Here is a 27,205-nt window from a genome sequence, read left to right as displayed (position 1 = left end):
ATACTTGAGAATGCCCTGAACTTAGGTCCTACAGGCAGCAATTGAGATATTTGACTAGTTTTGTTGGCAAAAGTTGTTGCAAAGCTGCAGAGTTTGACTCCAGTGAAGAGTTGTCTAAAAGACTCACTAAATTGCTTATAGTTTCTACACCAACCTAGTCTCAGCTAAAGCTAAAGGAAATAATATTTGTGAATTATTGGAGCATAAGGATATCAGAAGATAAGAAATAGGAGCAGGAGTAGGCCATGTAGCTCTTCGAGTCTGCTTCACCATCCAATAAGATCATGGCTGATCCTTTGTGGCTTTAGCTCCATTTACCCGCCCTCTCACCATAACCCTTAATTCCTTTACTGTTCAAAACATTATCTATCTTAACTTTAAAAACACTCAATGAGGAAGCCTCAACCACTCCACTGAGTATGGAATTCCACAGATTCACAACTCTCTGGGTGAAGACATTCCCTCTCAATTCAGTCCTAAATCTGTTTCCCCTAATTTTGATGCTAAGCCCTCTTGTCCTAGTTTCACCTGCCAGTGGAAACATCCTCTCTACGTCCATCTTACCTATTCCCTTCATCATTTTATATGTTTCTATGAGATCCCCCCTCATTCTTCTAAATTTGAATATATATAATCCCAGTCTGCACAGTCTCTCCTCATGAGCCAACTCTGTCAACTCTGGAATCAATATAGTGAACCTCCTCTGCACCCCCTCCAGTGCCAGTACATCTTTCTCAAGTAAGGAGACCAAAACTGCATACAGTACTCCAGGTCTGGCCTCATCAGCACCCTATACAGCTGCAACATACCCTCCCTGCTTTTAAACTCAATCCCTTTAGCAATGAAGGACAAAATTCCATTTGCCTTCCTAATGACCTATTCTACCTGCAGACCAACCTTCTGTGATTCACGCACAAGGACACCCAGGTCTCTCTGCACAGCAGTAGGCTGCAAATTTTTTTACCATTCAAATAATTATCCTCTTTACTCTTATTCCTACCAAAATGGATTACTTTGCATTTCTTGACATTGTACTCTGTCTGCCAGACCTTTGCCCACTTAAAGTATCTATGTCCCTCTGCAACGTTTCAAAGTTCCCTATACCCTTTGCTGTACCACTCATCTTAGTGTCATTCACAAACTTTGGCACACTACATCTAGTTCTCAATTCCATATCATCTAAATAAATTGGGAATATTTGAAGTCCCAATGCTGATCCTGAGGCACACCACTAATCACTGATCGCCAACCAGTATAGCACTCATTTACCCCCACTCTTTGTTTCCTGTTAGTTAAACAATTCTCTCTCCATGTTAATGCATTGCCTGGAACACCATGCATCTTTATCTTATGCAGCAGCCTTTTGTGTGGCACCTTGTCGAATGCCTTTTGGAAATTTAGATACACCACATCTACTGGGTCCCCATTGTCCACCGTGCTCATAATTTCTTCATTGAATTCTAGTAGATTAGTTAAACATGACCTGTGTCTGCCCAATGGGACAATTTCTATCTAGATGTCGAGCTATATCTCCCTTTATTCAAGCATTTTCTCCACTACAGAAGTTAAGCTAGCCAATGTATACTGCTGTGCTCTTCCAGCACCACTAATCCAGAATTCCCCATCTTCTGTCTACCTCCTTTTTTAAACAATGGCATTACGTTTGCACTTTTCCAATCTGCTGGAACTGCCCCAGAGTCCAGTGAATTTTTGAAAATTTGTTATTATAATACATTTGTTATTTCCCCCGCCATCTCTTTTACAACACTGGGATGCATTCCATCAGGGCCAGAATGTTAGTTTGGGCTCCATTAGCTTGACCAACACTACCTCTTTTGTGATAATGATTGTTTCTAGCTCCTCACTTCCCTTCGTCTCCTTGTCAATTACTGGCATGTTATTCATGTCCTCTACTGTGAATACTTGTTCAATGCCTCGACAATTTCCTTATTTCCCATTACTAAATCCCCCTTCTCATCCTCTAAAGGACCACTGTTTACTTTAGCCACTCTTTTTCATTTTATATATTTATAGAAACTTTTGCTATCTGTCCTTATATTTTGAGCCACTCTTCTAATCATTCTTACTTTTCTTTATAGTTTTTTGGTGGCTTTTTGTTGACCTTTAAAGTTTTCCCAATCTTCTAGATTCCTGCTGGTCTTTGCCACTTTATATGCCTTCTCTTTTAATTTCATAGTCTCCCTTATTTCCTTCGAGGCGGCACGGTGGCACAGTGGTTAGCATTGCTGCCTCATAGCGCCAGAGACCCGGGTTCATTTCCTGACTCAGGCGACTGACTGTGTGGAGTTTGCACGTTCTCCCCGTGTCTGCGTGGGTTTCCTCCGGGTGCTCCGGTTTCCTCCCACAGTCCAAAGGTGTGCGGGTCAGGTGAATTGGCCATGCTAAATTGCCCCTAGTGTTAGGTAAGGGGTAAATGTAGGGGTATGGGTGGGTTGCGCTCCGGAGGGTCGGTGTGGACTTGTTGGGCCGAAGGGCCTATTTCCACACTGTAAGTAATCTAATCTAATAAAACAAACTGCAGATGCTGGAATCCAAAATAGACAGGGGGGAGACTGGAAGAACATCACAAGCCAGGCAGCATCAGAAGGTGGCGATATTTCGGGTGTAACCCTTCTTCAGGACTGGACCAGGCTTTTGTCTGTAACACTTCCTGATGCTGCCTAGCTTGCTGTATTCTTCCAGCCTCCCTCCAATACAGTCCTTCCTTTTCACTGGTTTATACTTTTGTTGAGCACTTTGAAAAATTGCTTTGAAAGTGCTCCGCTGTTCGTCAACCATCCCACCATAAAGTCTGGATGACTGATGAAAATTCAAAGCCATTGTTGCATGGCAGCAAAATGTTCACGCCCTTGAATCTGTAATAAGAAACACAATGGTAAATGCCAAAGTCTATAAACCACCCAAGTTCTGCATGAAGTGGGACTTTTCCGATTTACATAAGCAGAGAGGATTCTACGCATATACAAGCTGTATGCCACAGAGAGCACTGGATAAAGGTGTGCAGAAGATTTATTCATCAGAAACCATTACGCTCAACCGTGACACATGAACAGGGTTCCAAAAATGTCCCTCAGCAAGGATGCTACCAAAGTTACACTTCGGAACCTCAAACATGTGGACAAAGTTCCAGAAATATCTGACGCAAAATAGTTTCTTGATGCTAACTAAACTGTACATGTGGTCAATCTAAGACACCACATTGATAATATTAGAAGAGCTGAAATGGTCACTATGTTCAAGATTATATACCTTCGGATAAAAATTGCTCAGCACAAATTGAGAGCCAAAATCATTAGAGGTATGAGAACTAACAATTTCCCATTTCACATCCCAGATATGATGGCATAATGTAGTGAAGTACACACATGATAAGTTCACTGACTATAATGGATCTGAGATTCCATATTTTGACATTGTTAGGCTTAATGCCAAATGGTCCTTCTAGGCTCCAGGACAATTCTACGTTTCTAACCAATGATCCAGCCACTGTGCATGAATTGTTCCATCATAATGATCCATGAGGTAGCAAAAAAGAATTGAATTAATCCAAGATCTCACTAATGTACAGCCTATATTATACTTCTTCTCAAATAGTACTCGTATTACTGGCAAACTCAAAATGGAACAAGATTCAACAGAATGTAATAATATTATCTACAAAGTAGTAGAACTGGCCTTAGTAATGCAACCCCATCTCTTATGGGATAAACAAAATGCTGCCAGATGTCTCTGTTTGGACCCTAACTGACTGAATTTCATATTAAAAAGATATTCACAGAAATCTCCACCCTGGAGGAGTTTAACCCAAATTTTCTGTTGCTAACTACTTCTCCAAGTTGAATGCAAAGGATAGCTACTTGCCAGTGCACCTTTCATATAATTCTCAAGAGCTTACTTCAGTTCACACTCAAGAAAGTAAGCCATTTTAAAATTTCTTTACTAAAACCCATTGTTTTCTTTTTACTATGGAGTAACTTGTCTCAAGTCAAGCCACGTGGATATTGAAAAAACTCAGGAAGTATGGCAACATCCGTGGAGAGCAAATGGAGTTAACATTTTGAGCCCAGTGACTTCAGAACTGGAGTCCCAGATGTTCTGAAAAAGAGTCATTGAGCTCAAAATATTAACTCTGTTTTCTCTTCACAGATGTTGCCAGACCTGCTGAGCTTCTCCAGCAATTTCTACATTTGTGTGTTTCTGATCTCCAGCATCTGCCATTCTTTGTTGATATTGATGGTGTTCTTTGTTCATGGTGGCTCAGTGGTTAGCACTGCTGCCTCATAGTACCAGGAACCTGGATTCAATTCCAGCCTTGGGCGACTGTCTGTGTGGAGTTTGCACATTCTCCCCATGTTTGCATGGGTTTCTTGCGGGTGCTCTGGTTTCCTCCCACAGTCCAAAGATGTGCATTTAGGTGAATTGGCTGTGCTAAATTGCCCATCATGTCCAGGGATGAGTAGGTTAGTTACATCAGTCAGGGGAAATGTTGAGCAATAGGGTAGGGGAATTGGTCAGGGTGGGTTACTCTTCAGAGGGTCGGTGTGGGCTTGTTGGTTTGATTGGCCTGTTCCACACTGTAGGGATTCTATGAATTGAGATAGACATCTTGTCTATTCGTCCTATGTGTTGGTTTAATTGGAATATTCATATAATGCCAGGAGTGTCTCACTCCAGGAGGTAATGAGTTTGCTTTTATCATAGCAATTGCTGGATATTTCTGGAACCAAACACCTTGCTCATGTTCTACTCTTCAACAACGGTTTTAAAAAAAAAGATTTAACAAAACAATTTAGTTTAAGAAAACACAATTTGGCACCCCTCTCTTCTTGCCCTTTGGACATTACATTAGGCTGAAAGGGATCAGACGGTCCATTAAAACAAAACAGTACAATTAGCTGCTTCTTAACGGTCACAAGATGATGAATGGTCTGTTGTGGCTGCTTTTTCACCCGTTTGCCTGGATACAGTTATATGGAATGGATTTTTACATTTTAAAAGACCTTTGATTTTTCACTCAGGCATGATTACTTTTGCAGAACTGAGCACAACACATCTTACATAATAAGGAAGAGAACCAGGCACAGTACATCAGCCTGTCTTCAATACCACATTGGCTAAGTCTCTCCTCCTGATTTTAAGGCCCTTGAAATGTTTTCCTTATTCGCATGTTCCAGGGCTATTCTATTAGTTCACAACTGTGGCAGTTGTTTCAAAGCTGGCAATTAGGTTTCAGTGTTTTATTTTAGTAATAACTCGGAAAGTCTCAAGGTGGTTTGAATCTTGAGGGGATGCATTTATTTTCATGTTTAGCACGTGTTTGATTGCTTTTATCCCACTTGGTGGAATTTGAAATTGTGTCATTTGCAGCGGCTAGTGACAATTTCTGTTTTATAATTAAAACAAAACTATGGGATCACCATTCTTTAACAAGTCCAGCCAGAAAATAAAGAAAATTCAAAATAAAAATATAAACATTCTTATAACACATCCGTTAAGGTAAGGGCTTGCAAAATTCCCAAATCCATTTGGGGTGAGACAGCTGCAAATTAAACTAGGATACAACATTGTTCCTGCATTTGCTTCTTTGCTATTTTAATAAGGGATATATTTCTTTGTGGTGACTACTTTCCATTACCTTAATTGTTTTCCAAATGTTTTTATTATCTGTGATATTTAGTTGTGTAATTTTTAGTTTTAGTAACAAAATATTTACCTACTGTGGTAAAGGAATTAATTAATGTGCTTTTGGGAATCAATTCCACACAACTATATAGTCAGGGACAACAAAAGCTTTCTCATCATTAATCTTGCCATAAGCTCAGTAATTTGATACTCTTGCTTCGTGCTCCATGATCACAGTCCAGTGTTTTGAGAAGGATTTGTGAGTATGCAATCACAATGAGGTGAGCAGTGAATCTGAACATCATAGTTTATAATAAAGGATTTGATGAAACTTACAAGATTTATAGACCGCTTTCATTGGGATGGAACTGACGGGCAATACTTGGAACTTCTATAGCATTGCATGGCCATGCAGTAGAGAAACAAGCTTATTGGCTCAACCAGTGCATGACGATGTTTATGCTCCACTCAAGTCTTCTGCCATTATTTCTCAACTAAGTCTATCAGCTTAAACTTTGATTCCTTTCTCTCTCCTGGGTCTGCCTAATTTCCCCTTAGATACGCCTATACTGTTCCTCACACTAGGAAACATTCTCTCTCTCTAATCATTCTATAAAAACCTTTCATAATTTTAAGGACTTCTACACAGAAGGAAGGGGTGCAGCAATCTTTTCCTGATAAGCAAACGGAAACATTTTTGGTATCTTGTCTGCACTCTTTTCGTATCTCTGCATCCTTTCTATAAAGAACTGCATTCAGTTAGAGTATTCTAACCAAGTTTTGATATTATCATATATTTATTTTTTGGTATTTTTTATACAGCTTGGTAACTAATGCTATCATTGTAAATGATTGGTGTCTTTGCATTTTGAGGTCCTTTGTTTCTCTGCACCACGTACGTTGCATCTATAATGTTTACTTCACTAATCGAGAAAGGAGCATGAGGAATGCTGAGGTTAGGGAACGGTGTCTGAATACTCTCAGGCTGGTCAACATTATATCATATCTTGCCAGTAATAGATTAAGTTCCTATACTTTCTACAAAAACATACTTCTGCATAATTGTTGGATAAGATACTGAATGACAGGGTTTATTCACATTTGGAAGCAAATGGACTTGGTAGTAATAGACAACATCAGTTTGTGCAGGGAAGGTCATGTCTCACCAACTTAATGAAGTTCTTTGAAGAGGTGACATGAATGATTAATGAAGGAAGGGCAGTAAATTCTGTCTACATGGACTTTGGTAAGGCATTTGATAAAGTGTTATGGGTCAGGCTGTTACAGAAGGTAGACTCTCATAGGATCTGGGATGAGCTGGCTAGATGGATACAAGACTAGTTTGGTCATAGAAGACAGCAGTGGCAAGGTACTTTTCAGAATGGAGATCAGTAAGCTAGTGGTATTCTGCAGGGATCAATGCTGGGACCCTTGTTGTTTGTAATATCTATAAATGATCTAGAAGAAAATGTAGATGAGCAGATAAGTTTGCGGATGATACCAAAATTGGTGGATTTGCAGATAGCAAGGAGGATTGTCAAAGGATACAGCAGAATATAGATAGATTGCAGATTTGGCAAGTGAAATGGCAGTCAGAATTTAATCCAGACAAATGCAAAATGATGAGATTTGGAAGATCAAATTCAAGAGCAAATTATGCAATAAATGGCAGAATCCTTAGAAGCATTGACATATAGAAAGGTCTGGGCGTGCAGGTCCACAGATCCCTGAAAGTGGCAACACAGGTAGATAAGTTGGTCAAGAAGGCGTACAGCTTGCTTGCTTTTCATTGGCCAGGGAATTGAATACAAAAGTTGACAAGTTATGTTACAGCTGTATGAAACTTTAGTGAGACCACATTTGGAATATTGCATGCAGCTCTGGTTGCCACACTACCAGAAAAATCTGGATGCTTTGGAGCCAGTGCAGAGAAGGATCACCAGGAGGGTTTTAGTTATGAGGGGAGGTTGGATAAACCCAAACAGTTTTCACTGGAAAGATGGAAGCTGAGCAGCAACCTGATAGCAGTTGACAAAATTATGCAAATTACAAATGGGGCAAGTAGTCAGGTGCTTTCTCCCCAGGGTGGAAAGCTGACCTTTAAGAGGGCAAGGTGAGAGGGTGAAGGCTAAGGGAAGAATTAAGGGAAAACATTTCACACAGAAGCTGGTGGGTGCTGGAATGCACTGCCAGTGGAGGTGATGGAAACAGGCCAATTAGTAACATTTAAGGCATATCTTGATAGGTACATGAGAGGTGAATAGAGGGATAGAAACTACAGATGGGCAGTAAGTGGTGGGGTCTTAATAAGGATTAGGAATCAGCATTGGCTGGATGGGCCAAACGGCCTGTTCCTGTTGCTGTGCTGCATTGTAATGTATTATTATTGTATCGTTTCTTACAAGTAATAAATTAAGTTTCTATACTTTCTACAAAAACATACTTTTGCACAGTTATCTTGAGCTCACACTGCTAAATACTTGTTCATGCAGCAGGTGTATTAACATCCTCTTCTACCTTGCTCCAGTTCTCTGCAGTATTGACCAAGGCAATCTAAAAGTTGAGAAATTGTGACGTTCACTCCAAAGTCCAAACTGTTAGATGAAATTGTGAAAAGAGGTGATTGCAGAATTGATCCTTTTGTAACACTACTTCCCATCTTCTGCTGCTCTGAATAACTATACTCCCATTTTCTTGTTTCGACCTTGAAGCCAGCTAGCAATCCATTCTGCCACTTGTCATCAACTCCACTTTTCATGACATTATTCATTTGCCTATTGTGAGGCATCTTATTGAAGGCCTTTTGAAAATTACATCTGTTATATTGTCATTGTCTACTCCATGTGTTCCTTTCTTAAAACTTCACTAAGGCTAAGCCAGCCAGATTTTCACTTTGGAAGAGTAGTCTGACTCTTCATTACATTTTTTGCTTGTTTCTCACTATTGTTAAGTTTTAATTCATGTTCAGTCCCTCATTTGCAAGGTAGGAATTACATTAGATATCCAACAAAGCTTTGGAAGCGCACATTTTTCCAACAAATTATTTGTTAGGAATGGTAATGCATCTACTATAATTTCTAGGATTTATTTTAAAATCAATTGATGCAATCTTTCCAGACCAGGGACATGGTTAAATAAGAGCTCTCTTATCTAATTCAATGCATCTATCTTTTGATTCTAAATGCTCTCATCTCATTGCTCATTTCATCATTCATTGTCAATTCTACTTGTTCTATCAACCCAGTAAATAATGAGGAAAAATAATTATTTAATGTTCTGTTATGTCACTATCATTACACATGGCATTATCCTGTGTAAACTTTAATGGCTTTATTCCAATCATAATCACAGCTTTCCTTTTTTAAATTGATATGTCTGTAAAACAGTTTGTTGTTTTGTTTTAACATGCTTGATGATTAGTTTCACTATTCCTCTTTGCCTTTCTAATTGCTTTTTGATCGCTTTCCAAATCTCTCCATATTCTGCATTCTTTTGCTGTATATAAAATTAATGTAAGTTTTTTTCATACTCTTCAATTCTTTCCTATACTATCACTCACCCAAAGAATGTCACTAATATTTAGTTGTTCTTACCTGTTAGTGCGTATTATCTTTCTTGTACTTTGTTGAATAGTTTCAAACACTCTCCATTTTTGTTCTACAATGTTGTTTGCCTATATAATAAGCTGTTTTACTTCTATTTCATTTCTTAAAGTATTTTTCACACCCCTTCAAAAATGTTTTTTTCAGCAAATAACAAAATTTCTTTTTGTCATACATATGTTCTTCTCTGTTATCAGTTTAAGATGCATTATATGATGTTCACTATATTCTCCATTTTTACCTTTCTCCTCTTGGCCAATTTTCCCTTGTTGGAATTTTTATATACTGGATTAGAAAGGAGATCTCTGCACATAGATCATACAATCTATAGTGTGGACGCAGGCTATTTGGCCCATTGTGTCCATAATGACACCCTGAAGAGCATCCCACCCAGACCTATACTATCCCTATAACCCTGCATTTCTCACTGCTAATCCACCTAGCCTGCACATCAACAGACACAATGGGCAATTTAGTATGGCGAATCCACCTCACCTGCACATTTTTGGACTGTGGGAGGAAACCACATCAGGTAACACTTACTGATGAAGGGTTTATGTCCGAAATGTCAATTCTCCTGTTCCTAAGAGGCTGCCTGACCTGCTGTGCTTTTCCAGTGCCACACTCTCGACTCTGATCTCCAAGATCTGCAGTCCTCACTTTCTCCTAGCTGCTAATGGAGATAATTAATGGCAGACAAGTTAGAAGTTGTAGCAGCCCATGTGATGACATGAACAAGAAAAAACAGGAGCAGGAGAATCAACATTTCGGGCATAAACCCTTCAGTAGGGAATGTTACTTATGTGCTGTGCTTTTCCAGCGCCACACTCTCAATTCCATTAGCAGCTATTCAATCTCCTTAGTTGATGTTTACCCAGTCCTTTCTCTGTCTTTAGGCTCCATTTCCACCTTCCATTTACTCCTTCCATCTCTTATCTCACATATATACTAACCTTTTCCTAGCTACGATCAGTTCTGAGTTGAAAATGTGTTGCTGGAAAAGCGCAGCAGGTCAGGCAGCATCCAAGGAACAGGAAATTCAACGTTTCGGGCATAAGCCCTTCATCAGGAATCCTGATGAAGGGCTTATGCCCGAAACATTGAATTTCCTGTTCCTTGGATGCTGCCTGACCTGCTGCGCTTTTCCAGCAACACATTTTCAGCTCTGATCTCTAGCATCTGCAGACCTCACTTTCTCTACGATCAGTTCTGAGGAAGGATCACTGAACCCAAAATGTTAACTCAGCTTTCTCTCCACAGATACTGCCTGACCTGCTGTGTTTTTTCAGGAATTTCTAATTTTGTTTCAGATCTCCAAGCGTCTGCAGTTCTTTGTTTTTTTTCCCTTGGTAGGTTGTGGCTGAGAACTGAAGGCTGCTGCTCTTTCTTAACATGTCAGCTTATGCTTATGGTCTTGCATGATTACAAAGACTTGCTGCATACAATTGTGTGTGTGGCCTTATCTACATTGCCTGAAGCTTCAATGGTTTTGAATTTGTTTTGAAGTTCTGACATCTCTTCCTTGCATGATTGAGGATATCTTTAGAACACCATAATTCTAGACCACACAGACTCTAAGATCACTTTACTACCTGTCGAGGTTCTGAAGCTTGACTTACCTTCATTAGTGATTGAACTATTATAAAGTTATCGCCTTACTTCCCAGCAGCAGTCTGACTTTTTTTTTACTGAACAGTTTTTTGGCAGGACATCTATTCTCTAAAAGATTGAGACATGAACTAATGCTTTTAAATGATAGAGGGATTTGAAATGGCTGATGTGGAGAACGTTTCATTTTTAAGAAGGTCTAAATGTAGGGGGCCATAAATATAGGAAAATACATTAAATCTGCTAGAGAAATCAAAGGGATTTTTTCAGTATAAGATTAGAGCGCAGGCATCACTGCCTCATATAGTTGTTGAGGTGACTAGCTTAAGTTAAGGAGATAAGGAAAATAGAAAGATTTGCTGATTGACGTACTTGAAAGGGTAGTTTTGGGTGAATCATAAACTCTAAAATTGACCAGTTGAATCCACCGGCTTTATCTTTGCTGTAAATACTATGAAATTTTTAACACAGCTATTTAATTTGTTATTATTTTCCAGCAGCTTTATCGCCTTTCAACAAAAAAATTCAGCTTGAAAATACTTCCAAAAATTCAAACAAAGTTTACCTTCTGGGTATTCTGATCTTCAATTTGACTCAGCCTTCAAAGAGGTCCGGTCAGTTCATGATTTGTTGCTTAATGGTGACAATGTTTAGGTGAACAATGTGGATTCTGATAAAATGGTGTAGAATATTTTCCTCAAGGCCAAATATTAAGTTACACAGCCTGTAATTCAGAGTTGACATGTTAAGAAAGAGCAACAACCTTCAGTTCTCAGCCACAACCTACCAAGGAGAAAAAAACAAAGAACTGCGGACACTTAGAGATGAGAAACAAAATTAGAAAGCTTTGTAGAATTTCACAGAAGAGTTAGCTATCCTTCACATACTAGATACAAAGGTTTTCATGGTAATCTTAATGTCAATATGCAGTCTCGCTCATTCCTTAACGATGCTTCAGTGTATCAGATCTGATTCTGCAGATGTTCTCTCCTTTCAGTTTCCTCATGGAATTTCGTTCTCCCTGTGGCTAGTTTTGGGACATAACATGACCAGATCTAAAAGTTGGAGAACATGCTGTACTGGAAAAGATCGTAGAGGTGGACAAGGTCAATGCTTTCAATTTCCTCATTCCTGAAGAAGGGCTTATGCCCGAAATGTTGATTCTCCTGTTCCTTGGATGCTGCCTGACCTGCGCTTTTCCAGCAACACATTTTCAGCTCTGATCTCCAGCATCTGCAGTCCTCACTTTCTCCTCAATGCTTTCAATGTAAGTTTAACCACAGGACTGAGAAGTCTAGGTTGAGGATGATGGAAGAGTTGAAATAAGGAAAGGTCAACCAAGACAGAGGCAATATATGAACTGATGGGATGTGGACAGCAATCTCAGAGGGGCTGAAACTTACAGAAGGGAAAACATTGTGTGGCAACAAGAGCATAATTGGGAGGTGATTTAATATGAGCCTATTTTACATAACCACCAGAAAACAATTTTGCCCAAATTAGAACATAGAACGAATAAAGTACAGCACAGAACAGGCCTTTCAGCTCACAATGTTGTGCCGAGGATTATTCCTAACCTAAAGTAAAATAACCGAACCTACGCACCCCTCAATTCACTGCTGTCCATGTGCATGTCCAGCAGTCACTTAAATGTCCCTAATGACTCTGCTTCCATCACCACCACTGGCAACTCATTCCATCCATTTACAACTCTCTGTATAAAGAACCTACCTTTGACATCTCCTCTAAACCTTCTTCCTAATATCTTAAAACAATGACCCGTCGTCCCAGTCAGTCCTGCCCTGGAAAATATCTCTGGCTATTGACTTTATCCATGCCTCTCATTACCTTGTATATCTCGATCAGGCCACCTCTCTTCCTTCTTCTCTCCAGAGAGAAATGTCCAAGCTTAGTCAACCTCTCTGCATAAGACAAGCCCTCCAGTCCAGGCAGCATACTGGTAAACCTTTTTTGCACCCTCTCCAAAGTCTCTGTATCTTTCCTATAGTAGACAACCAGAATTGGACACAATATTACAAGTGTGGTCTCACCAGGGACTTGTAGAGCTGTAGCAAAATCTCGCAACTCTTAAACCCGATCACCCTGTGAATGAATGCTAAAACACCATATGCTTTCTAAACAACCCTATCCACTTGGGTGGCAACTTTGAGGGATCTATGCACTTGAACCCCAAGATCCCACTGTTCCTCCACACTGCCAAGAATCCTGTCTTTAATCCTATATTCAGCATTCACATTCAACCTTCCAAAATGCATCACTTCGCATTTTGGAAGGTTGAACTTCATCTGCCATTTCTCAGCCCAGTTCTGCATCCTGTCTATGTCACCCATAACAACAACCCTGCTACATCATTTTTTTTAATCAAAATCTGCCTGCCTATGAGTTCTTCAATTTCCTTACTGCTATTAGGTGGTGTGTAGAAAACCCCTAATGAGGTGGCTGTTCCCTTGCTGTTCCTAACTTCCACTCATACTGACTCAGTAAACAAACCTTCCTCAACGACCTTTGTTTCTATAGCTGTGATGCACTCTCTGATTAGCAATGCTACACTTCCTCCTCTTTTCCCACCCTCCCTGTTCTTTTCAAACGTTCTAAACCTTAGAACATCAAGCAACCATTTGTGGCCCTATGAAACCCACATTTCCGTTATGGCCACAACATCATTCTCCTAAGTACTGATCTATCATCACTCTTATTTCTGACACTCTTTGCGTTAAAGCAGACACGCTTTAACCAATCCCTTTGTTTCATCATGCGAAATACCTTCCCGATAGATTCACTACATCCTGTCACTACCCCATCTGCAACTACACCCCCCTCTCAGATGTGTAGGTCTGATTCCTACCCCCTTGCCAAACTAGTTTAAATCCTCCAGAATCACACAAACAAATCTCCAGTTCAGGTGCAACCCGTCCTTCATGTACAGGTCCCACCTTCCCCAGAAGGTATCCCAATGGTCTAGGTATCTGAAGACTTCCCTCCTGCACCAGCCTCGCTGCCACGTGTTAAGCTGCATTCGCTGATTGTTCCTCACCTCACTATCTCGTGGCACCAGTAGCAAACCTGAGATCATTACTCTACTCATCCTGCTCTTCAGCTTCCAACCTAAATCTCCGTAGTCACTTTTCAGATCCTCAATCCCTTTTCTGGCTATATCAATGGTGCCAATATGTACCACGATTTCTGGCTGCTCACCCCCCGCCCCCCCCCCCCCCCCCCCGCCACTTCAGAATCCTGTGAACCCAATCGGTGACATCCTGGACCCTGGCACCAGGGAGGCAACATACCTTTCGGGAGTCCTGTTCCTGACCACAAACTCTCCTGTCAATCTGACTAACTATTGAGTACCCTACCACTAGCAGTTTTCTATTCTCCCCCCCTTCCCTTCTGAGCCACAGTGCCGGCCTCAGTTCCAGAGACCTGACAACTCTGGCTTTCCCTTGGTAGGCCGTTCCCACCAGCAGTATCCAAAATGGTAGACATATTGCAGAGGGAACGGCCTCTGGGGATCCCTGCTCTATCTTTTGGTTCCATTTCTTCCCCCTGACTGTAACCCAGCTGTCCTAATCCAGTGTCTGAGGAGTGACCACCTCCCTGTACATCCTCTCAATTTTTCCCTCAGCCTCCCGGATGATCAGTAGTACATCCAGCTCCAGCTCCAGTTCGCTAACTCAGTTTCGAGGAGCTGAAGTTGGTTCCTCATGATGTGGTTGGCAGAGGCATGTGTCGTATCTCTCATCTGCCACATTCTGCAGGAAGAGCATGCAACTGCCCTATCAGCCATACCTCTTACTCCCACTTGCTACCTTAAATGGAAAAGAAAATTGAGTGTAATGTAAGTGAACTGCTGATTTGTTATAAGCCCACAATAAGATACTGGCAAAGACTAATTTTGTCTCTATGTACCCTACTCAGTCCATTGCGACTGGAGGTGTAAAAAGCATGGATAAGAGATTGAGCAGCAGATGGACTGGGCAAGATGCCAATTACTGTTAAGATGTTTTGATTTTGACTAATATTTGTTTAATTTACATTAAATGTATGTTTCTGACACTTCTTCACAATAGTTTAAACCAGGTGGGAATTCCATCAACAAAAGTAATAGGAATAAATCGTGATTCCACATTTCACAACATTTTGCATTGTTAGAAAATTGTTTCCAGTAGTTGTTACTATAATCATTGTTATAATGGCCTTTGTCCTCTTTGGTACTCTGTTGATATCACTCTATAATATAATTCAGTTCAACACTACTGAATACTGTTCAGACGCAATCTTATACAACCATCAGGTCCCACTTCAGTCTAAATTTGCAACAATCTAAGTTGGCACAGGAGAGTGATTTCTATTTCAAGCTGTATTAACCATTCAACCGAGATAAATAAAATTGATAGCATCATGTCGATAAAGTAAAGTGCATCAACTGAATCACAGCAACGGCACAAAGCAAGTTTGTTTATCAGAGGGAATTCATTAAATGTTATGATAGAAGTCATCTTTCCTTGTACATTTTTCTCAACCTCCTGAGAGTTGTTTCAGGGTCTCAATATCATTTTGAATTCTTTAAGCTATTATTTAGAAGTAAAACTATTTCAAACATGTCCCCATTTTATACACACATACGTATGACAGAGTTGGGGGGGGGGGGGGAGACAGAGAGAGAGAGAGAGAGAGAGAGAGAGAGAGAAAGACAAGAAGGGCAAGCAAAAGAGAGAGAGGTTGAAGGAGACAACACAGCAATCAACAGAATACTGGCACCAACTTTAAGTACCTAGTAGAAACAGATTGGTCAAACAAATAAAATTAGGGCCCAACTTATTCCCAGTCTCATCCCTGCCTTCCCAACTGATTCAAAAATTAAACTGCTCCATTGACCAGGGAAGTGTGATGTGTAGAGACAGCTAGGGTTGGGAATGGGGAATCTGGTTATGGAGATTAGCTACCTCCAAGGTCCTGTTATGCTTTTACCAAGCTGTAGCCAATAATAATTTTTAAATAATTGCCAATTCATCAAAGGCATCTTAAGCTTAAGGACCCCCACACTCTCAAGCCTGCCTTAGCAACACCCAGTGCTTCTCATGGGACAACTGGCAGCACAAGCCTGCAGGCATCTGTTGTGCCTGCTAGCTTTAAATAGATGCTGCTACTGAAAGTGGACATTTCATTGGTCACCTCTGGTTAGATCACTCAGTCACATGGCCTCCAGAAATGTCCCAATCTATGAAAACCTTTAATAGTGGTAAAATTCTTCCTATCCAACACAGAGTGGAAAAATGCAGGTGTTTCCTTACAATACAGTGATGCTGAGGATGGATTGGCCTCAGGATTGTCCCCACACATAATCATCTTCCATGTAGGCAGGTGGTTGTCTGGTGATTGTATCACTGGACTGTTAATCCTGAGACCCAACTAATGTTCTGGGGACCCAGGTTCAATTCCCACCTTGGCAAATGGTGGAATTTGAATTCAATAAAAATCTGGAATTAGGAATCTAATGATGACCATGAAACGATTGTTGGAAAAACCCATCTGTTTCACTAAAGTCCTTTAGGGAAGGAAACGGCCATCCTGACCTTGTCTGGTCTACATGTGACCCCAGATCCCCAACAATGGGGTTTACTGTTAACTGCTATTAGGGATGGACAAGGAATCAGGGTGAAGGGCTTTTGCCCAAAACATCAATTTTCCTGCTCCTCGGATGCTGCCTGACCTGCTGTGCTTTTCTAGCACTATTCTGATCTAAACTCTGGTTTCCAGCATCTGCAGTCCTCATTTTTGCCTAAGGAATGCTGGCCTATCCAGTGATGCCCTTATCTTGTGAATGCATTTTTTTTTTTATGTGTTTTTACTGACCAGAGTTAGGAAAAAATAAGGACTGCAGATGCTGGATATCAGAGTCAAGAGTGTGGTGCTGGAAAAGCACAGTAGGTCAGACAGCATCCGAGGAGCAGGAGAATCAACATTTAGGGCATAAGCCCTTCATCAGGAACCCAGAGTTAGACTCAGTATCCCAGGTGCACGTCACAACTTTCTCTGACTTCTACGCTATTGGTTTGATCAAATGGTTTAAGCCTTTGTTTAATCCAGTGATCATCCAAATTGTGTATAAATCTCAAAGAACCTCTAGTTAGCTTTGAATATTATCCTAAATGATTGGACCACCATTACAGGGCAACCGCGATTATCCAAACGACACGGGCAGTGAGTGTTTTGTTCAGATAATCGAGTATTCGGATAATCAAATGCTCGGAAAATACAGTTTACCCAAGCCTTGGGACTTTGAGATCCCGATCGGATAATCCAAAATTCAGATAATCGAGGTTCGGATAATCGAGGTTCCTCTGTACATGTTACATACACTGACAGGTACAACAATCTACATTATTCCATCATCCTCAACAGTCAGTTCCCCAACAGTTGAAAAGCAATTGCAATTAATTTGCTTTCGGACTGGAGATCTGTGATCAGTGGTGTGGCAAAAGGATTTATGCTGGGTCCATTGTTTTTTTTGTCATTTACATCAATGCTTCAGATCTGAATATAGGAGTATGGTTAGTAAATTTGCAGATGACACCAAAATTGGAGGTGTTATGTGCAGCCAAGAAAAGTGCCTCAGAGTATAACACGACCTTGATCAGATGGGCCAATGGTCCGAGGAGTGGCAGATGGAGTTTGATTTAGATAAATGTGTGCCATTTAGGAAAGGCAAATCAGGGCAGGACTTGTAAGTTAATGGTAAGGTCTTGGGTATGTTGTTGAACAAAGAGACCTTGAAGTGCAGGTTCATAGTTCCTTGAAAGTGGAGTCACAAGTAGACAGGATAGTGAAGAAGGAATTTGGTATGCTTGCCTTAATTTGTCAGAGCATTGAGTATCAAGTTTGGGAAGTCATGCTGCAGCTGTACAGGACATTGGGTAGGCCACTTTTGGAAAACTGTGTTCAATTTTAGCCTCCCTGCTATGAGAAGGTTGTTGGGAAACTTGAAAGGATGTAGAAGAGATTTACAAGAATATTGCCAGGGTTGGAGGATTTGAGCTGTAGGGAGAAGCTCAAAAGGATGGGGCTGTTTTCCCTAGAGCATCGGAGGCTGAGGGGTGACCTTATTCAGATTTATAAAATCATGAGGGGCATGGATAGGGCAAATAGCCAAGGTCTTTCTCTCAGCTTGGGTGGAGTCCAAAACAAGAGGCATAGGTTTAAGGTGAGGAGGAAAAGATCAAAAAAGGGACCTAAGTGGCAAATCTTCCACACTGATGATGTTAGAAAGGGCTGCCAGTAGTGAAGGCTAGTACAATTGCAACATTTAAAAGGCATGGGTATATGAATAGGAAGGGTTTGGAGGGATATGGGCCAAATGCTGACACATGGAACTAGATTAGTTTAGGATATCTGGTTGGCATTGACAAGTTGGACCAGAAGCTCTGTTACTATACTATCCATCTCTACGACTCTATAATTGCTATCTTAAATATGTGAACCCAGTTTAATATTGAGAACAGAAATTGTGTTCATTTATGCTCATTCTTCAGGTGCCTTGAATGTTCCTGGAGCTCCAAAATAGCATCCAGGATGTATGAGCATAGTTTTAGAGAAAGTTGCATGGGATAGAATATTTGTGAAGGGGAGAATGAACATATTGTAAATGGATGGCAAAGTCAAATGATTGTTGAGATCAGAGAAATTCAACAGCTATCTGCGGTGAAGGATTCCACAAATTCATAACCCCCTTGAGAAGAAATTCCCTAACACCTCTAAGCAACCCCTGAGTCTGAAAGATGTCCTCTGGTGCCACACACTCCACTTTTCTGCATCTACATGTCAAGTCCTTGAAGAATTTTATATGCATCAATAGCATTCATCTCTCATTCTTCTATATTCCAACATGTACAGGCCAAATCTACTCAACATCTTCTCATAAGACTGTTCCTCAATATTTGGTACCAACTTATTGAACCATCTCCAGATTGCACCCATTGCCAGTGTATTTTCCCTTGGAGAAGTGGCTCAAAACTATTCACAGTGTTCCAGCTGTGGTCTGATGAATGCCTTGTACAATTTTAATGAAACCTCATCACTTACATTCCTTTTGTCTTCCCTGTTACTCTCAGAAATTGGGATGTTCGTGTTCAATGACTCATGTACTAGGACACCCAAATCCCTCTGCTCTGTAGCTTTCTTCACTTGAATAATATTTATTTCCTCTGTTCTTCCTGCCAAAATGCAGAAATCACATTTCTTTGTTGAGAAATAGGTTACTTTAGTGTAAGGAGTTTTGTTTGTAAGTTCTAGAACTTGGAAGTTGGGAAAGTTTAAGTTCACGTCTATGATGATTCAAGGAAGAGGCTATCTGACCTTCAAGACTGGAATTGACCCAACAGTTAAATTAAACCGCAAAAACGTAGTAGGAAAGGGAATCATCTCTCGTGAAAAGGAATGGTGCTGGGATTAATAGGATCGTATTCTACCACGTGTTTCAAAATTTTTAAACCTGTGTTAAATAAAAATAACTTGAATGAATGAAGGAATAATAATTTATTTATTCGTTGCCACTTGTATTTTACAGTAAAATACAGTGAAAAGTTTCAACTGTCACCACAATCTGGAACCATTATGAAACATTTAAAACTAAAAAGAATATAAGATATAGCTGAAAGAGAGTCCATCATCGTTCCACCAGCTCAGCCATGAGCCCTGAGCCAGCTCACACATGACACCTGTCCACCTCCTGTGCCAGACCAATCAACATTGGAGTACATGCACTTCAGTCTCATCTCTTCATCACTGGGCCCACCTCACCGCTGATGCAGATCCCATGATTGCTCCACATTCACTCCGCAACCAGGAACCCTGGACTCTGCTGCCACTACACTGTCACTGATAACCAGGAGCCCCAAACTCCACTGCCACCACCCACCTCACCGATAATCAGGAGCCCCACACTCCACTGCCACCACCCACCTCACCGATAATCAGGAGCCCCCAGGCTCTGCTGCCACCGCCCACCTCAATGGTAACCAGGAACCCCCAGGCTCCACTGCCACCACACTCCTCACTGGTAACTAGGAACCCCAAACTGCATTACCAGGCTAGACGTCTGCCCCCTCACTAAAAGTCCTGGTCTGGCCACCCTTCTCACTGCCACCATGAATAGGAATAAGATGAAGAGAAAGAAAAGGGAGGAAGTGGCCAGTCTGGAGCAGACAGCCTCAGGAGCCTGAATGCTGCCTCCCTTTCTGGCGTCACCATCTTGACTTGGGCAATTTTTTTTTCTAGGCAGCAGCAGTGGAATCACGGACAATTCTATTTTTTTTCAAAGGGCAATGCTAATCTGATTATATTTTTTTTCTTTTCTTTCTTTTCTTTTTTTTAAAACCCCCACACTACCGCCTAATTGCGGTAGTGCTTATTTTTTTCCCCAGCACCCATGTTGTGTGTGTGTGAGACACAGTGAGACACAAAGTGTAAAAATCTTTATTCAATACCCACCACCAGGAAAAATAGGAAAACACCCGAGTGGCCAGTGACAAGCAGTGCCCTTTCACGGACAATTCTATTGTGCCTTTATTTCTTTTGCGTAATAAGTGACTGTTTTATCATTAAAATTAAATATGCAGCATTGTGTTTCAGTACTGGACCAACTTGTTAAAGCAAAACAAAAACAAATTATCATCTATCAAGCCAGAGTTCAGTCTGGGATCTGACTTGCCCTGCAATAGCATCAGCTGGGATTGTAACAATGAGCCACGTTTGATACACATATTTTACTCAATGAGTCTAGTACTGGTAGGACCGAACTTTCTAAGATACACTTATTGGCTGTGACCACTCATAAAGACATTGAATATTTCTGTGGCATTGTATCCAGATCCTTGGGATTGACTCCTGTACAAAGTTCATGTCTATTAGTTCCCACTGTCTTCTAATTGCCTGTCTAAAGGTGCACTTGGCCAGCTCTAGATACAAGCAACCCCTCATCCTTCACTAAGGCTTCTTGTACAGAGTTTGAAGGGAAGTCATGTTAGTTGATATTGATATATTCATCAATGATACTGGATCAATTTACTCAAAATGTGCCTGCCAGCACTGTTCCACCCATAATGTATATCCCTAAGGATATTTTGGTTCTATCTACAGCATATGGACTGCAGCTGGTCAAGAAGGCAGCTCACCGCCACTTTCTCAAGGGCAACTAAGGAAGGACAATAAATTCTGGCACAGCCAACAATGCCCAAGTTCTGCAAAGGAATAAACAAATCATATTAAGTGATGTTAACCATCACATTATTGAAATTCTGCTGAAATGATCTGCCAGCCTGCATATGGTTAGTGTTGGCTATGTTTTGAAATCAGCATGCAGCCTGCAGTTTGCATGCTATCAGCATTGTAATGAGCAGAAGCAGGATAATTGTTCATCATGATTCCTTTACCCAATTTTCCATGGTAAAAACCCATTATATATTCAGCTTCATTTATATATTTGATTAATATCTCTTCAGTGGAACCCCAGGAAATAGACCCAATATTAATGACAAAGATATAATTCATTTTTTTGCTTTTTTTAATTATTCAAGTAAGAAGCACATGCATAATGTATTTAACAAATTATATAATCCATAATTACATGCAGAATAACTACAGTACATCAAATATTAAAGACTTGCATGCAAGACACATTCCACTTCATTATGGAGGTTTAAAACATTAATTACAGGAGATTAAAAGGCATAAAGATATACATCTTTTCATAATTGCAGAGAGAAGAGAAAACTTGCACTGAATATTGTCATGTGGGGAAGACTATTCTGTGCGTTATAAATCATTTGAAAACTCAGTTCTCCTGAAGGCTTGTGAGCAGTTGAATTCTGCAGATTGGGAAGGTCTTCAGTTTGATCTCCAGTTTGTTTGTTTATTGTATCTTAACTTGAGTAGTTCAAATACTTTGTATGAACTCAATTCCTCAATTCAAGGAGAGGACTATTAACCAAAGTAAATGCACCCCATCCAGCAAACCTTCAGCTTCATGTGGAATCAGAGGAACACAGCTGTAATCACCTTTATTTTCACATCAAGTCTTCATCATCAAGATTAACACATAAGCAATAGGTAGGCAGTGGGGTTTGGCCATCCGCAATATCCTTAACCTCTCAAGTGGTGGTTATGTCCTTACACCTCTATGCACTTCTTTAAGACAGTTTGTGTAAGCTTTCCCATTGACCACATATTTGCTAATCTCTCAGAGTGTCTCTTTCCTTAACTCAGTGCTAATGTTTACTGCTCTGCAGTGCTTGGGATGTTTCACTATTAGAACAGGCTCTATATAAAAATGCATTATTGTAATCAATTAAGCAAAAGGTGATCGTTGCCTTGAAACTCTGACTCTGCAAGGAATTGACACCTGGAAGAGGGCTTTGTCAAGAGAACAGTGATAACTTTTCCAAAAGAAGTGCAAGTTTAATATATCATTTTATTTATTTGCCATCTGCTAGCTGCACGTTGGAATTTCTATCTTTTCAAACTCTTCAGCCCTGAAATCAGAATACCAACATTGAATCTTTGATTAGAAATTCCCCTCTGTTATGCTATTGGTAAATTTAATCAATTCACTTCTGGCAGATTAAGCTCTCTGTTAAAGCTGGGGAGAAACATATTTCAAATAAATGGATTAAACATTCACACATCCATACCATGCCACACCAAACACACATTTTGTTGTGTTATGATCAGAAAACTGCCCTCCTTATCTGGCCTACGTGGTGACTCCATACCCACACAAATATGGCTGACTCTTAACTTAAGGACAGCAATAAAACTAGCCTGACTAATGAAAAAAATTTGAAATTTGCAAGATGGGTAGAAAGAGAAAGAAGCAAGAGGAACTGCAGCTAAGACCATAAGACCAAGGAGTGGAAGCAAGATCATTTGGCCCATCGAGTCCACTCCACCATTCAATCAGGGCTGATGGCATTTTTTTTTCTCTAGATTCCCTACAGTGTGGGAAACAGGCCCTTCAGCCCAACCAGTCCACACTGACCCTCTGAAGACCCTCCTGATGAAGGGCTTATGCCCGAAACGTCGAATTTCCTGTTCCTTGGATGCCGCCTGACCTGCTGCGCTTTTCCAGCAACACATTTTCAGCTCTGAAGAGTAACCCACCCAGACCCATTTCCCTCTGACTAATGCACCTAACACTATGGGCAATTTAGCATGGCCAATTCACTTGGCCTGCACATCTTTGGACTGTGGGAGGAAACCAGAGCAAACCCACGCAGATACAGGGAGAATGTGCAAACTCCACACAGACAATTGCCCGAGGCTGAAATCGAACCTGTGACCCTGGTGCTGTGAGGCAGCAGTGCTAACCACTGAGCCACTGTACCACACCACTTACCTCTACTCTCCCTGTATCCCTTAATTCCTTGTGAGATTAAGACTTTTAATGTCCCAGCCTCCACTGCGCTCTGTGGCAGTGAATTCCGCAGGCCCACTACTCTCTGGCTGAAGAATTGTCTCCTCATTTCCGTTTCAAATTGACCCCCTCTAATTCGTGGGTTGTGCCCACGAGCCCTAGTATCCCTGCCTGACAGAAACAATTCCCTAGCATCCACCCTTTCTAAGCCATGCATTATCTTGTAAGTTTCTATTAGATTTCTCCTCAACCTTCTGAACTCTAATGAATACAATCCCAGGATCCTCAACTGTTCATCTTTTGTTAGGTCTACCATTCCAGGGATCATCTGTGTGAATCTCTGCTGGACATGCTTCAGTGCCAGTATGCCCTTCCTGAAGTGAGCAGCCCACAACTGGACACAGTATTCTAACTGGGGCCTAACCAGAGCTTTATAACATCTCAGTAGCACATCACTGCTTTTACATTCCAACCTTTTTGAAATAAATGACAACATTACATTTGTTTTCTTAACCACAGACTCAACCTGCAAGTCAACCTTTAAAGAACCCTGTACTTGCACCCCCAGATCCCTTTGTACTTTGGCTTTATGAATTTTCTCACCGTTTATAAAATAGTCCGTGCCTGTGTTCTTTATTCCTCACATTTGCTTACATTGAATTTCATCAGCCATTTCCTGGACCATTCCCTTAAACTGTCTAAATCTTTCTGTAGCCTCCCCACCTCTTCAGAACTACCTGCCTGTCTACCTAACATTTTATCATCGGCGAACTTCACAAGAATGCCCCAGTCCCTTCATCCAGATCATTAATATATAAAATGAACAGCTGCGGCCCCAACACTGAACCCTGCAGGACACCACTTGTCACCAGCTGTCATTCTGAAAAAGAATCTTTTATCCCAACTCTCTGCCTTCTGTCTGACAGCCAATCCTCATTCCATGCCAGTAGCTCACCTCGAACACAATGGTCCTTCACCTTAATCAGCAGCCTCCCATGAGGCACCTTATCAAAGGTCTTTTGGAAGTCTAGGTAAACAACATCCACTGGGTTTCTTTGGTCTAACCTACTTGTTACCTCTTCAAAGAATTCTAACAGATTTGTCAGGCATGACCTCCCCTTACTAAGTCCATGCTGACTTGTTCTAATCCGACCCTGCATGTCTAAGAATTTAGAAATCTCATCCTTAACAATGGAATTTTACCTACAACCGAGGATGGGCTAATCGGCCTATAATTTTCTATCTTTTGTCTTGATCCTTTCTTAAACAAGGGGGTTACAACAGTGATTTTCCAATCATCTGGGGCTTTTTCTGACTCCAGTGACTTTTGAAAGATTACAACCAACGCCTCCATTATTTCTTCAGCCACTTCCCTCAGAACTCTAGGATGTAGCCCATCGGAACCAGGAGATTTATCAGTTTTTAGACATTTTAGCTTATCAAGTACTTTCTCCTTTGTTCTGGCCACCATACTTGAGTCTGCCCCTTGACTCTCCTTAATTGTCGGGAAATTACTCATGTCTTCCACTGTGAAGACTGGCACAAAATATTTATTAAGTTCTTCAACTATTTCCTTATCTCCCAACACTAGCCTTCCTGTATCACTTGGATAGGCCCAATCTCTACTTTTGCCTCTCATTTGTTTCTTGTGTATTGAAGGAAATTTTGCTATTATTTTTAATATTACTGGCTTGTGTACCTTCATATTTGATCCTCTCCTTCCTTATTTCTCTCTTTGTTATCCCCTGTTTGTTTTTGTAGTCTTCTTAATCTTCTGATTTCCCAGTGCTGTTGGCCACTTTATAGGCTCTCTCTTTTTCTGTGATACATTTCCTGAGTTCCTTCAACAGCCATGGTTATCTAATTCCTTCCCCCGACCAACCCCCCACCCCCCCCCCCCACCCCCCCGCTCACGAATAATCTTTCTTTTCTTTGGGATGTACCTCTATACTGTGTCCTCAATTATACCCAGAAACTCCTGCCATTGTTTCTCTACTGTTTTCCCCACTAGGTCTGTTTCCAGTCAATTTTCATCGGTTCCTCTCTCATGCCCCTGTAAATATCTTTATTTAACTGTAACAGCATCACATCCGATTTTGCCTTCTCTCTTTCGAACTGCAGACAGAAATCTACCATATTATGATCACTGCCTTCTAAGTATTCCCTGATTTTAAGATCTTTTTATAAAGAGTGGCTCGTTACGCAGCACTAAGTCCAGAATAGTTTGCTCCCTTGTGGGCTCCATCACAAGCTGTTCCAAACAACCATCCTGTAAGCATTCCATGAATTGCCTTTCTTTGGATCCACCGGCAATATAATTCACCCAGTCCATTTGCATATTGAAGTCCCCCACGGTCACCGTGACCTTACCTTTCTGACATGCCCTATCAATTTCCTGGTACATCTTGCTCCCTTGTTCCTGACCACTGCTGGGAGATCTCTACATAACTCACATTATGTTTTTTTTGTGGTTCCTCAACTTCATCCACACAGACTCTACATCATCTGACCCCATATCATTTAATGCCATAGATTTAATTTCATTCTAAACTAACAGGGTAATCCCACCTCTTCTGCCCACCTCCCTGTCTTTTCGATAAGTTGTAAATCCTTGGATGTTTAATTACCAATCCTGAACACCCGCACAACCATGTCTCTGTGATGCCTACCACATCATAATCACTTACAATAATTTGTGCTGTTAATTTATATACTTTTTTTGCGAATGCTAATTAAGGTGTATCTTCTCTCTGCGCATCTGCAACTTGTCTTCAGTACTGCAAAGGAAACTGCTGCTTAAACAATTCAACGGATTGGCTTGTCATGTGAACTTCTCTTGAACTACCTGGGGAATACAAATAAGATCATTGCCAGTGTTTCCAAAGATAATTTGATTAGATTTGATTGCCTGTCATTTCAGTAAACCACCTTGCGCCCAAACTAACACTTCCATACTTTGTCTATTGCAGTGTTTCAATGAACCTCAATGTAAGCTTGAGGAACAGCGCCTCATTTTCCATTTAGGCATTTTACTGTCTCTAGGACTCAACATTGAGTTAAACAACTTCAGAGCATCATGGCTATCATTAATTTATCTTATATCCCCCACCTTCCTTAGACATGTCTTTTTTGTGTCTTGTTTTGCTTTCAGCACAGCAGGCTTGCCTTTCCTTTTCACATTTAATTAACATTTACCTATTTTACATATCCTTCACCACCATTATCACTGCCTTGTCTTCTGCTATGTGAGACCTCACAACCTGTTCCACCTGCTCGTCCTCTTGCTCTGTCAGCACTGTTTTCCAGCTCATATCAGTCCTGAAGAAATCATACCAAAGTCAAGACGTTAACTGCATTTCCATCGTCACAGATGCTGAAGATTGGCAGCGTTTCTCCTGGCACCTTCTGTTTTTAACTTCGAATTTCCAGTACCTGCAGTAATTTACTTTTATTTGATGACTTGGGAAATTCTTTTAACCAGACACAAATACAGAAATTGCTGGAAAAACTCAGCAGTTCTGGCAACATCAGTGGAGAGAAATCAGTTAGCGTTTCGGATTCAGCGACGCTTTTAGCTGGGGTCCACTTGTCCAAGTGATTATGCTTAATGATTTATCCCCAACAGTTGAAAATGTTGGGTGATTGTCTTCATGCCTTACTAACAGGAGAGAAGTTGTTGATTTTCAGATTCACTTGAGTTCATTGTATTTGATGGGATTTGCAGACATGCTGTCTTCACTCCAAAGATTGGAATGTTGTGTTTGCAATAAAGGGTTATCTTCAAACTCAAGTTCAATGCATATTCCAGCCAATAGATTAAAATCCTTATTTGATATTCAAGACATTCTGCTTTACAGGGATATGCAAATATGGATTTTTTTTGGATCCTTACAGTGCCTTTTAACACTCTCAGGTTGTCCCAGAG

The sequence above is a fragment of the Hemiscyllium ocellatum genome, chromosome 34, assembly GCF_020745735.1.
Source record: "Hemiscyllium ocellatum isolate sHemOce1 chromosome 34, sHemOce1.pat.X.cur, whole genome shotgun sequence".
Taxonomy (NCBI): domain Eukaryota; kingdom Metazoa; phylum Chordata; class Chondrichthyes; order Orectolobiformes; family Hemiscylliidae; genus Hemiscyllium; species Hemiscyllium ocellatum.
This window is presented reverse-complemented; position numbering follows the sequence as displayed.